Genomic DNA, 12,373 nt, shown 5'->3' on the forward strand with positions numbered 1-12,373 from the left:
ATGTTTAATTTAGTAAGTCCTTATTTTAAGATATGCATAGCATCACATCATAGCATACCTTTTAATAACTTTTAAAACTATAAAATATTCAAATGCAAAATTTAAATATGTATATTACAGAAATTTTGGATTTTTAATAAGTAATCTTTGAGTAATGTGTATATGCAAATATGCTTTAGGTAATGAATTAATTCATAATATGTGTAACTGTTACATATATGAACCTACATATATGTATTTCTGAAAGTCAGTCCCTTCCTTAATTGATATTTAACTTCACACACAAAACTTCACAGAGGAAAATTAATAAAATGAAAGGAAACACCAAAATCATAAAAATATGAGAAACACATAAAGATCATAGAAAAACCAATGAAATCATATGCTAGTTACTTTTTCATAAACATAATATAGTACAACTTATGGCTTCAAATGACAGAGGATGAGTTATGCAAGATGAGTGAATGATGATGGGATGAATCGACACTGCTGTGGAAAAACCTGCAAACACTGACTGCTACATTAATGTTGACTGAGTATATCAATGAAGGAAGCCTGAGACCAATATGGCAAACAATTATGTCAATGTGCCATCAAAATTGAAAAGCAAGCTCTGATATCACTGATAATACATGCAATGACAATCAAAGAGACTCTGAGATCTTTGGATCACCTGAAGTTAAGTGTGTATGAATGTGTGTGTGTATGTGAAAGTATGTGTGTGTGTATACATGAGTACTTCAGAAATACAACCATCATTCTTCAAGGAAAGAAAAAATTAAAAATGTATCTAAAGAGGTCAGCAGCTAAAGAAAGATAATCATTGTAAATCAAGATAAATTATCATAAAACAAAATAGTAGATAGATATCTAAAAGGAATAATTAGTTAAAAGGATTCAAGACCAGCATGATATCACATTCACAACCTAAGTAAAGAAGAACCTTAAAATACATAATTTAGTAATAAAAATGAAAAATGGAAATAGTTATCAGATTTGAATCAGTTGGATTGGAGGGAAAAATAAAATATGTCACAAAGAAGTTCTCTGGGGGTTTAGATTAATAAGATGCAAGGATGTTTGAGCTGAATAGATGGCTCAGTCACTGAGAGAACTACCTGCTCTTAAAGAGGACCCAGACCTGGTTTCTAGCACTTACTCGGAATCTTCCAACAACCTATAACTCAAGTTCAGTGGGATCTGAACCTTTTTTGGCCTCATCAGGAACCAAACATGTATGTACATACAAGCATGCAAGGAAAACATTCATATGCATAAATGTAAATAAATCTTTATTTAAAACCAACAGAAACACAACAAAACAAAAACAAAAAAAAGAAGTCCTCTGGGGAATGGGAAACTGGTGGTAGCCACCAGAAAATTCGAGATACCAGGAAAGCAAGAGGCTCCCAGGACCCAAAGGAAATGAGATTAGCTGAAATGCCCAACAACGGGAGGGAGACCATGGAGAGACTATATCCAGAAGTGAGGCAATGCCCCAGGATGAGGAATGGCTCCACCCGCTCATCTCCAAATTTTTAATCCAGAATTACACCTGTCTAAAGGAAATAGAGGGACAAAGTGCAGAGCAGAGACTGAAGGAATGGCCATCCAGAGACAACCCCACCTGGGGATCCATTCTATATACAAACACCAAACCCAGACACTATTGTGAATGTGAGAAGTGCTTGCTGACAGGAACTTGTTATACCTGTCTCCTGAGAGGCTTTGCCAGAGCCTAACAAATACAGATGTGGACACTTGCAGCCAACCACAGGATTAAGCACAGGGACATCAATGGAGGAGATATGGAAAGAACTGAAGGAGCTGAAGGGGTTTACAATCCCATAGGTAGAATAACAATTTCAACCAACCAGACGCCCCAGAGCTCCCAGAGACTAAACCACCAACCTAAGAGTAAACATTGAGGGACCCATAGCTCTAGCCACATATGTAGCAGAAGATGGCCTTATGTGGCATCAATGGGAGAATAGACCCTTGGTCCTGTGAAGGCTCCATGCCCTAGTATAAAGGAATGCCAGGGCGGGGAGGTGGGAATGGATAGGTGGGTGTGGGTAAAAGGTGTAGGGGTAATGAGATAGAGGGTTTGTGGAGGGGAAACCAGGAAAGGGAATCACATTAGAAATGAAAATAAATAGAATACCCAATAAAAGATTTTTTAAAACCTAAATAAATAAATAATGCAGAGTTGTGTAGTCCAGTCCCAATGGATAAATATACATAACACTCCTGCACCTAAGGCTCCAGGAACTTGCAAAAGAGTGAGGAAAGATCATAAAAAGCCAGAAAATCACTGTGTCTTCTGTCAAATTGTGTCTCCTACTGATGTCAGAAACAGGAGTAAAACTCATGATCGCAAGTGTTCAAAATGCTGTGTGTAATTAGAATTTGTGTACGTTACTAATGAGTTGGCAATTTGGGAGAATTTTTGATATATACTTTTGTCCATTATTTGCTAATGAGCATATTGTAAACACTTACAACATTAAAAATACCACACTCAGTTATGTACACAGAAGAACTGTTTATAACCATTACTCAGTAGCTACTACATTCATATTCATTGCAGTACATCATCTACAAATAAAAAGATATATCTATATATATGCTCTTACCAGAGTCTGATCACAAAGTAACTATTCATGACTTATACTCACCCAGAAGACAGTACTCAATTACATAGGTATGAAAAGGTGGGCAATAGTTTGAAGCAAGCAACATTTGCTACCAGCTCTCAGCATTTTCTCACATCTACTAGTTCCTACTATTGTAGCACGGACTTCTGTAGTTCATATTACTTAATTTCAAGTTGTTCAAATGTAAACAGACCCTAAGGTATAAGAACAGAAGTTCTGTGTGCCATTCTAGATTTAGACATTGCAACATGAATCATATTGTGAAAGAATGTTAAATTTCATAGAGAAGTTTGAGACCCCCTCATCTGAATTAAGGTTAGCAAGTTCACAAGCTCACAGGTTTCAGGAACTAGCTGGCCACAAGCCCAGGCAGGTCAGCTAGGTCATTCCGGGAACTGGCTTACCACAAAGGATAGCAGAACTAAAGATACAGGTTGGCTGAGTTACTCCAGGAAACGGCTGCTTACAATGGTCAGGTTAAGGTCACATTCCTGAATAGGATGTGTACAGGATGTTTCCCACTCCCCACCCTGGTCTGTGACTAGCTGAATAATAGGTTGAAACTTTCTGTATACAGGATGTTACTCCCTCCCCACCCTGGTTTGTGACTAGCCGAATAATAGGTTGAAACTTTCCAACTATTTTTATGATGTAGGTTGGGATTTCTCCACTGTCCCCTCCTGGTTTCCCCCTTCACTCCCCTGGTTTGCATTTTTCTCCTTTAAATACCCCGTGCTCTTGAGCCTCTGGGTCGACCCTCCCCTTGTGAGCCTCTGCCTCAGCCGACTGATACCCCGAAATCCTGAAATAAAGCCTTTTGCGGTTTGCAGCAAGTTCAGTTTTCAGTGATTCTGGGTGGTAGTAATCTCCTGTGGCTTGAGTGGGGGTCTCCCCACTCCAGGGGCCTTACAATTGCTCTCTCTCATTTCAGCGTCTTTTGTTTTTAGCCTAGACTTAAGTCCATCCATGCAAGTTATAGCAGTGTCTTGACAAATACCAAAGAGACACACCTCTCAACAACTAGATGAGAAAATTTGACCATCTTGTTTAGACAACTGAAATACTTTCTCTTCAAAACACAGGGTAAATAAATGTCTCTTTGCTCCGGCCCACGGGGATTCGAGTAGACCTTAGGGAAGGGGCGAAAGAATGAAGGGACAAGAGATACAAGGAATGAGAGCAAGTCTGGTGTTCTGATCAAGCTCTGAAACTTTAATTTCGGGTGCAGGTTATAAAGACACAGCAAACCAGGGAGTTTGAGTGAGGGTCATTGCTTAGGGCTATCCCACTATTGAATGCTTATTGCCCTAGACCATCCCATTGTCATATCCAGCTCCCTGGGAATACCAGACATTCTTTAAATTCCTGGGACCTGAGACTAGGTTTCCCAGAACAGCAGGTAATTTCCTGTGTTTGGCTCCTGACATCTCTTTTTTTTTTAAAAAAAATTCATTTTGGTCTTTTAAGTTAACAGAACTAACACATGGGAGTTCAGAGTATATATTCCCCAATTTGACCGCTAAATAAAAATACTCAAATGGAAGAAAAAGATGAAAACAAACTGAATCAGAGCAGAAATATGTGAAAAAATTAAGCATATAAGAAACAGACATGTATTTACATCATGAAGTTAGGTTGAATAAAATCAATTTAGATAATCAATTAAGAACTGCAACAGAAAAGATGATAAAGTCAACTCTCTAAGCAAACTTCAGGAGATTTGGGGAGTAATAAATGATGTGAAAATGTTTTAAACTATTATTGTGAAGAAGAATTAAGTAATAAATGAAAGCATATGGAATAACATATCAAGTTTAGCATAGCATTTAAGTGGTGGGGATATATGTAAAGTTGAAGCAATACTCTTAAGGAAAACATTAAATTACTGGAGAAAATGTTTGATTATTTACTATAAAAATAGTACAACTTCAAAAAAGAGAACAACAGAAAAAATAGATTTGATACTGAATAAGTACTATTGCTCATTTTTATTAAAGTGCAATAAGAACAGAAATGATAGAAAATTAACAATTTCAACTACCCAGCGGCCAACAAGATGTTCTGACCCTTTATCCAAATTGTATTTGTTGTAAAGATCTCTGGTGGAATAGAAAGTTCCCTGAACTCTCTTTGCTTATAGCTTTTGCCTTAGAAAACTTGGAAATGGAATTGTGATTCTTGTGCCTTCAGGCTACAAAACTTCAATGGCCAGAGATTTTTCTCACAGGGAAGGGAACTCTCCTCTAGAGACTTAATGAACAGAAACATAAGATCCTATTCCCCAGCCTCTGGGAAAGCAGGGACCTCACTATTACAAGCACAAATTAATAAAACCAGAGTTTAATCACACTGACCATCCACCTTAATGTCCTCTAGTACTTTTCTATTAGTTCACCAGCCAATTAGAAAGCCTGTTTCCCTTTGATTAATGGAGCTGACATCACTTTCTCAAAAATCTTGACCCTATGTCTAGTCTTGAACAAAGATTCCCTTTTCAAATTTAACAAGTCTCTGGGGGGATTATTCTCTTTCAAAGAGCTCAAATACATAGGAATTAAAATCTAATTAAAATTAAATCTAGTTCTGTGCTTTCTAAAATGTCATAAATCAATATAATAAAAGAGGGACTGGAGGGATGGCTCAGTGGTTCAGAACACTGATTGTCCTTTCAGAAGACCTGGGTTCAATTCCCAAAGCCCACATGGTAGTTGTCAACTGTTTGTAATTAATGTTTCAGGGCATCCAACATACTCAAACAGACACACATGAAAGTAAAACATCAATGTGTAGTCTGTCATTTAAGCATGAAAATCATATCTGTTACCATAGTAACTATTAAGTTTGTTAACAAGTTGTAAGCCTAAGCTGTGCAGGTTCTGAGAAATTCTAACCCTCTAAGTTATCAACTTCCCAGACATAGGTCTTTACTTTCAATTTGAGTCTTTCCCTGGTTGGCTCTGGTCCATGTGTGTCCTCATGTCTGCTGTCTCATTGAGACCTCATGGTGATTCTACCAGTTCTTCCCACATGGTCACTCTACCTCCTTCTATTTCTTCTCTTGACCCTATGTCTTTCTCTTACTTCTCTCTCACTGGGAGTGTTTTGTTTAAGAATAAATTTAGTAATTCATTCATATGCATCTAGTTTCTTATAACACACACACACACACACAGAAAGAGTGAGAGAGGGAGGGAGGGAGGGAGGGAGGGAGAGAGAGGAGAGAGAGAGAGAGAGAGAGAGAGAGAGAGAGAGAGAGAGAGAGAGAGAGAGAGGTTCCATGAGTTCCCTTCTGAGAACTTTTTAAAATTCTTTTATAAATGAGAACAAGACTCAGCATGAGGCCTCTGTGACCCTGACTCTACAAATAAACAACAGTGAAACCAAGGACCCAAAGTGTTTCCATGATTTCAAGTATGAGAGTTAATGCCAGAATGATATGCAATGAAGGTAAAGGTCTCATCTGGAATCACGTCACAAAGCTAGAGTGTCCTTTAAGTTTCCAAGCTTCACATTTTATGCATAACTATCCAAGGGATGACTGAAACAATGTTTAAGAACATTACTCAGTCTGCTGTTCAGCTAATTAGCTGGCTTAAAGAAAGAGATACTTTAGTTCATGCAATATATAATTATTGTTTTCAAAACACGGGTAGAAAATAGGTAATCTACCTCTTTAAAATGATGTCAAGTTGCTTACTCGTACCTTTATCTTTGCTGCTATATTTTGTCAAGCATTTTTTTTAAACATTCATTTAGCGATAGATGATCTACTTGGAATAGAAGTAAGCTAATATGTGTATTCCTTCAAAAACTAGGGAAAACAAAACAACGACAAAAACTAGGGACTTTGGAGAAATGTGTCAGAGTTACTTTGTCATGTTGTACCTTATCCCTAGAGGGATTTTAGAACCCTCTGGGGTACACAGCAGGTAGCCTCAACAGGAGAGATACTAAGCTTATCTGGTATACTCCCTCCTACAGTGAAGACCTCTGGAATGACAGGGATTCCTATGAGATGCTGCATATCTCCTCGCCATCAGAATAGTTAATCAATGGAGCAAAATGTACTGTGTGTTGATTTGAATTACAGGGTACTCCCAGCTTTTACTATAAGCCATTGAGAGCTAAATTCTAAATCAAGATGGGAAAGAGAAATGATAGGGGGGTAGGAGCAGAGCGTTCTGAGCCATATCCCAGTGAGAGGATACTTTTCTGTTTTCCATCTACTACTGTCTTAGAATAATTTTAAAGATTCATGTTTAAATTAGTGGAGAGAAAATAGTTGATCAATTACTATCCAATGTTAGTGCAATTTCAAAAACGGAAACAGCAGAGTAAGCCTTCAAATTTAACAGTGATTAAAAAGTGCTGTCCACTTTTCTTAAAGCATGATATACAATAACTACAGAAATGGCACAAAATTAACATGTTTCACTACAGACTAGTAAGCACAGAAAAATTGAAATAATCTAGTTATGGATTGTAGTAAATGCTGATTATACAATACCAATATATTTTTAGTGAAATTATTTCATTTGTTTGATCATGTTTTCTACTCTTCCAATTCTTCCCAAGTTTTCCCACTTCCCTACTCACTCACTTTATGTTTGCTTTCTTACTTTAAAAATAATAAATGAATAAAAATAAAAGCAAAACAAGAAACAATAAAGAGCCACAAAACTCAATAAATCTCAAAATAAATAAGCAAAAGACCAACAAGATAAAAAAGAAAAGAAAAAAAAGGAAAATTACTCTGTATATTAATATAATTTGATAGCAAAATATAATGATTAAAAACTCAATTTTGTTAGCCATCCATATTACAAATAATATGAATGAGATTGTGAGACAGAAGTTTCTAGGAGATCATGTTCAGAAGTGTAGAGCATGTCAGGACACAACACAAGGATCCAAGGGTAAAAGATGTCAAATTTTACTATTCAGTTGAGGATGTAAATTAATTTTCAAAGTATTTCATTATTCAGAAAAGAATAGGTTATGCTTCAAAAGATTCTGAGTGACATGTTAGATTAAACTGTAATTTCATAAATATTTTACCCATCGATAAAAGGTAATGTTCGATGCTCATATATGAATATTATTTTTCATCTGATTCATCAGAATTGATAATGTAAAAACTTTGAACTGACAATAGTTACTCTCTGTTCTTATTCTAATGGACGCTTCAATGATCCAAGTTTACCTTTAAATTGAATTACAAGAAAGTACAAAAAGGAAATTCCACTGTGCTTCCAGTCAGTCTCTGTTGACTGTTTGCTTTAGGAATGATATATAACCTATTTTCAGTTTCCTTTTATGTATATGTGTGAGCATTTCCATTTGTAATATCTCCATATATATGTATGGGTATGCACATATGACCATTCGCTATCAACTAGAACTAGTCACAAATGTACTACTAGTTGGCCAAACTATTGTAATATTTTTATTTTCTATGAAAATTATACTTGCAAACTCAAGTCATATCACTTTTTTAAACTTAAATACAGACAATTATCTGCCCAAACTCTACTAGGAAACTGCCAGAAAATTCCAGTTTTTTTAATCATTATTTTATTTACATTCCAAATGTGATCCTTACTGGTCCCCACTCCACAAGTTCTTCACCCCATCTTCCCTCCTCTTTGCTTCTGAGAGGGTGCTCCCCAACCCACCTACCCACTCTCACCTCAGCCTTCCACTAGCCCCTTTCTCTGAGGCATCAAGTTTCTACAGGATTAAGCACATCCTTTTCTGTTGAAGCCTAACAAGACTGTCCTCTGCTACATCTGTAGCAGGGGCCACAGACCAGCCCATGTCTGAACTTTGGTTGGTGGCTTAGTCTCAGGTTAGTTGATATTGTTGTTCTTCCTATGGGGTTGAAATCCCCTTCATCTCCTTCAGTTTTCCCCCTAAATCTTCCTTAAGGGTCTCCAACCTCAGTCCAATGGTTGGCTGTAAGTACTTGTATCTTTCTCAGTCAGCTGCCTGGTAGGAGTCTTTCATAGCACATAAATGCTAGGCTCCTCTCTGCAACCAAAACATGACATCAGTAATAGTTTCAAGATTTGGTGCCTGTGGATGGGATAGATTCCAAGTTGGAGCAGTCACTGGATGGCCTTTTCTTCAGTCTCTGCTCCAATTTTTTGTCCCTCCATTTCATTTAGAAATAAACAATTCTGGGTCAAACGTTTTGAAGATGTCTCTAATGTGTGTCATGTCTATCTACTGGAGGGGTCTCTTTAGGTTCCATCTCCCCACTGTTGGGCATTTCAGCTAATGTCATCCCTATTGGGTCCTGGGAGCCTCTCACATCCCTGGGGGCTGGGATATTCTAGAGGTTCCCTCCTTTCCTCTGCCTCCCATGATTATTTTGTTCCCCCTTCTAAATGGGATTGAATTATTCACACTTGAGCCTTCCATCTTGTTAACCTTAATATGGTCTATGTGTTTTAAAATCAGACTTTTGTTTAATTTATTTATTTAACTTTATAGTTATAAATTTCTTTGATTCTATTGGAATAAATGCAAAAATGTCTTTGTTCTTTCATGTACACTCATTTCCTCATGTCTTGAAATTCCTTTCTGCCACAGTATGTATTTTCTAGTTAATTTATTTTTTCTTGTATTTTTTTATTCCTTTATTCTTCTATTTCTTTTTTGGTGGTGCTGAAGATTGTACCTATGTCCTCATTAATGTATTGGGTACATTATGTAACCTACCCTTAGGAAAAGTAATTTCTAGTTAATTTATTGTTTTCTTGGGTTTTATTTTTTTATTCCTTTATTCCTCAATTTCCATCAGTGATGGAATTTTACATAGTCCAGTTTTGTTCTGGTCTTGTGTAGGTATCCAGAGCTGCTGTGTGTTCATTACTGCAACAACCATGCCATATTTATTTGGGAACATTTCACATAACTCCTTCTTATCCTGCAGTTCATACATTCCTTCTAATCCTTCTAATGTGTTTCTTCTACTATAGTGAGTATGATGCTGATATGCTTCTTAGGGACTATCACATAACAACCATATTTTCTTTCACTTTTGTCAGATGGTGTCTCTGAATTCAATATCACAGACCACAAAAAGAGCTTCTCCATCCCAGGTGAGATCAGTACTACTCTATAGGTATAAATATATAGTATAAAGTTTAACAACATGTTTACTTAGCAAAACTACAGGAGTACATTCCTTGCCAGTGTATATGACTCCCCTGAAACTGGCTTTGGAGAATGTTTACAGTACCAAGCATGTATTTCTTGCAGTGTATTATGCATAAAACGCAACCATATTACCTCTAAAATGGTCATGCCAATATTATATCATTCATCATATCTTTGTCTGGCAGTGATATTGTAGCAACCAGATTCCAAATGCCAGTTAGGCTATTGATGCATATTTTCTCCTATAATCCTGCATAACACTTTCTGACCCCACGGATACTAGGAAAAAAGAAAGGTGATTCCAGTTTAGTTCCAGTGTGATTTATCTATGTCCTGTTACTAAGATGTATTGTGTCTTCAGAACTATCTTCTTTCCATAAACAACATGAGTCAGGGAGTCAAAGTTATGGCACTGTGTTGTAGTTTTGGAGTTTTAACAGATATTACACTGAAATGTAAAACATAAAACACAAACATTACACTGAAATTTGATAGGAAGATTTCGTACTTATAGTACTCTTCAGAAATTTTCATTGAACATAGAACCCTTAATGATTTTTTTAAAGGAATCTAATTGTATCACCTAAAAGTTAAAAGCAAATGCATGGAATGAAATTTTCATCTTTTCAAAGTCTTTCATAAACATTCACACTTTGTTTTAAAATTAGTGCTTAAATGTGTTAATTGATGCCATTTAAAAATGAAGTTAATAGACACTGTTTATATCTACAAATACTTTAATAAGCTGTAGTATGATATAATTTATAAATTTGTACCCACACATATGTATATATCACATTAAAGGTCCCAGTAATGTGAAATTCTTCCAAGATAATTATTTAAATATCAAGCAACATAATTTATTTATAGATGAATAAGTATTTGTTTTCATACTTGTACATTGAGAAAAATGAAAAGAATATCAGAGGTGAAGTTATTCTGTAAGATGAAATGGGAAGTTCATTGCAGAAGCAGCATCAGCATTTGAGGTCTGCCAGTGAGGATAGAGAGAGCAATGACTTTTCTATATAGAAACAACATATATGTGTATGTGTATATGATGTATATGTATATTGTAATTTATATATATATATATATATATATATATATATATATATATATATATATAAAACACTTCTATCTTCAAGTACTCTCCTCTCTCAGATTGTAGATTTATCAAAAACATTTCATAAATTTTATACTGGATCCTAACTAAGGTAATTTGCATTCTGTGTTCCTGGAAAAGAGTAAAAGACATGGCTAAATTTCATCGATAAATACTTAAATTTTATTATCTTCCACTCCTGTTATCAGGTCTCAGAGTTATTTCCTCCAAGCTTGATGTTATCAATTTCACACTCCATCTATGCATCAAAGAGAAATTCTTTATGATCTATAATGAAAAATTCTAGTGTTTCACAGTCCATTTTTAAATTTTTACTTTTATGTCTTATTCCTCTTTGGTAACTAGTTATGTAAAAAATCTTAAATCTATTAACTAACTAATCTCGTACCAATCATCCTAAAAATACTTTTCCAGTAAGTATAATTAGGGATTAAATGAGATACTTAACCTAAGTATTTCAAAAAGGTAACAACAATATTTATTGTGTTTACTTTGTAGTGAATTTTATGACATAAAGGAGTCACTGGTGTGTTATCAGCAGGGAAACTGAGAACTATTGTTATTAATAAACACAAATCCAGGACACGGTAGTATATATTACATTAATTATAATAGTTAGCATGAACATTAGATATTGTGACTGTTAGGTAATTTTTGATTAGCAATCTTGTCTCCCACATCATACCTTACAAGCCTATGACAAACTCCTTTTTGCAGACAGAACCAAAATGAATTGAAGAATTCAGGAAAATAAATGAAAATCAGTCCTCAAAATATTAGGAATAACGCAATGCTTGATTTCACTTGTCCCTTTCTTTGTCATGTGAAGCTATTCTCTTGGAATGTTATGTATTAATTATAAAATTTTAAACTTTGGAGTAATATATACTATAAGTGTTTAACAATAACTGATCTTTTATTGCATCAAGTTCCTTAAGCAAATTCTATCGGGCAGTGGGTTTGTTGTCAAAGTTAACTTGTTCACCTGTTTCAATTACAGCTTCATTTTCAAATTTAATAAGGTAGTTGATAAATGACAATTGCTGATAACTGCTACTATAAGTGCTCAGAGCAGAACTTCATGAAAGCAGAACAATTAGACAACAAATGGTAGAAACCCTATGCTAGTATCCTTACATAATTCAATTGACTTAGCATATCATTTCCATTGTTCTATGTAAAATATGTCTCTCTTGTTTAAACTGATTTAAGTAAAGACTTTTGATGTGCTTTTATATTTATTTATTTACAAAGAAGAGTTAGAGTTAAGATTTGAGAAATGAGTATCAAATAATATGGAAAAGCAAGTCACGAGCTGAATTTTTAGGATGTGGATATTAATGTGTGAGATAGAAAATTATTTTCTTGGGTTTGGGAACATACCTCATTGAAAGGGAGCTTGCCTAGCATGGATTAGGTCAGAGGT

This window comes from Grammomys surdaster, unplaced genomic scaffold, assembly GCF_004785775.1.
Source record: "Grammomys surdaster isolate TR1022 unplaced genomic scaffold, NIH_TR_1.0 257, whole genome shotgun sequence".
NCBI lineage: Eukaryota > Metazoa > Chordata > Mammalia > Rodentia > Muridae > Grammomys > Grammomys surdaster.